Below are 2,710 nucleotides of genomic sequence, written 5' to 3' on the forward strand. Positions count from 1 at the left end.
TTCGTCGGCTAAGATGGGTTTAGCCGACGAAATACACTATAATTCGTCGGCTAAGATGGTTTTAGCCGACGAATTATGGTGTATTTCGTCGGCTTAAGAAAAAAAATACATTAAAAAAAACAGACGATATTAGTAAACCATACTAACTTTCTGTTCATCATATATCACCAAAATTCATATAAAATAACTGAAATATGAATTCAACATATGTAAAGTATAAAGGAAAAGGTCTTTAGTTATACAAATTAATGGATTACGTCCTCTAAATTAAAACTAAGGCTCGTAATCGGAATCATCCGATGAGTCTTCTTCGGTGTCAGAATTAATTTCTGGTAATATATGTCTTTTCTCATCGCCAAAATCTTCGTCTGTTTCTTGATTTGGATCAACATCAATAAGCCTTGGCTCTTCATCACGAATTCGCACTGAACGACCCGCTTTAAAATTATTAAGGCGAACGGTAGAGTTAGGAATACCTATTGCGTTGGGCTCTTGATACGCAACATCCTCTTCCTCGTCTTCGGCCTCTCCAAGTGTAGCCGCCCGGTAAATGTTTCGAGGGTGCACAAGGTTGAATACTTTCCACGCGTCACCCTTAGCAAGATCATCAAGATAAAACACTTGTTTAACCGATGTGGCAAAAATGAACGGGTCATCTTCGTAAGAACTTGTAGCAGTGTTCACTGATAATATTCCGTACTGATCGGTCTTCATGCTCTACGGCCTAGTATCAAACCATCTACACTTGAACAGGTGCACTGTCATGCCTTGTCCATAAACGAGTTCCACCACTGAATGGAGAACACCGTAATAGTCAACTCCATTCCGCCCACCATGTGCCATGACCCCAGAATTCTGTGTTCTCCTTCTGCTGTCTCTTTGTTCGCATATAAATTGCACGCCATTCATCTTGCACATCGGATAAACTCTTGACATTATCGGCTTCATCGTTAGAAGTCTTAGTTCGTGCGACCAATTTGGGTGACCATCAAATTGAATATGGTTCATCTGCAACCAACCATTCAACTGTAAATATGGATAATTATGCAATAAACATAAACACGTAAAGAAAAATTAAATTACGTACCCAACCGCCAAAATAATCTGCGAACTCCCTGTTGTGGTTCTCGAGATCACCTTGAATGTCTGGACAATATAGATGGATGTCTTTCCAGTATTCAACTTCTGGACAGTTAATCAATACCCACCAGTGGGCAATGACTAGCTCATGTGGTTGCAACTTGTAGGAGTCTGGCAAAATTCCATACACTTCAACATCACTAGAGACTATGGAAAGATTGAACTTCGGTACATCTACCGGCATGGTTTGCGGAGTTTCCTTCAACGCTCCTAAATACAACTTCATGTAGGTGACGCACTCGTGCGCAATATATGCTTCAGCTATACATCCTTCAGGCGCGGATTTATTAGCCGCATAATCTTTGTAATCTCCAAGTTGCCTGTAAATCAAGTTGCAAAATATTATGATTATTGAACATGTATATATTGAGGAATTCAGGTGTAAAAACGTACCTTTCCATGGGATACATCCAAGTGTAGTGTACTGGACCGGTAAGCAACAATTGCTCGGAAAGATGGATCATCAGGTGAGGCATGATGTCAAAAAAATTTGGAGGAAATATCCTCTCAAATTTACACATGATATAATGATGTCCTCTTGCATTTCCCGGAGGTTAGATTTTTCACTTCCCGTGTGCATAACTTCTGGAAAATCTTGCCAACGCTACTAACGGCTCCACCACCTGACGGGGAAAGAACGGTCGAATGAAAACAGGGAAGAGAGGTTGTAGCAGGATATGACAGTCATGACTCTTCAACCCATACATCTTATTGTCCCGGAAGTTCACACACCGGGCTATATTTCCTGCATAGCCTGAAGGATACTTCACACAACTCATCCACCTGAAAATTAGGTTCTTCTGGTCAGGCTTCACGGTGTAAGGAGCTTGAGGCATTTTTTTATTCCCTTCTTTCAACCACAGATGTCTTCTTAATTGCATTTTTTTTAGATCAATGCGTGCCTTAGGACCGTCTTTCGTCTTCCCCTCCAAGTTCAGCACTGTGCCCACCACACTGTCGCAAACATTCTTTTCTATGTGCATCACATCTAGGTAGTGTCTGATCAACAACTTACTCCAGTATGGGAGTTCCCAGAATATGCTCTTATGTGTCCAGAATTTGTACCTGTCGGGTCTTTCAGGTATTGCCGCCACAATGTTGGGATGATTGCTGAGCTGCCCAAAATCGTACTCATTAAGCACTGCTAAAATTTCTTCCCCCGTCCATCTTCTGGGAGGCACACCGTTTTCTATGCTCCCATCAAATGCTTGTGCATCGAGCCGCCATTCGTGATCATATGGAAAGAGAGTACGGTGACCCAATTTGCATATCTTGTTGTAATGACTGCTGCTCCCCTCATCGCTAAGGCACTCTGGACAAGCCTTGTATCCCCTAATAACGTTGCCCGACAACATCCCACGGGCAGGAAAATCACTGATGGTACCAACAACCATGACATGCATCTGGAGCATCTCGTGCATGTACTTGTCATAAGTGGGATGACCAACGTCCCACAAAAATTTAAGCTCTTCAATTAAAGGTTTCAAATACACATCGAGACACTTCCCTGGATAACTGGGCCCCGGAATCAACAAACTCAACATATTGTATTCCTTCTTCATGCACATCC

Source organism: Fragaria vesca, linkage group LG7 (assembly GCF_000184155.1).
Source record: "Fragaria vesca subsp. vesca linkage group LG7, FraVesHawaii_1.0, whole genome shotgun sequence".
Classification (NCBI taxonomy): Eukaryota; Viridiplantae; Streptophyta; class Magnoliopsida; order Rosales; family Rosaceae; genus Fragaria; species Fragaria vesca.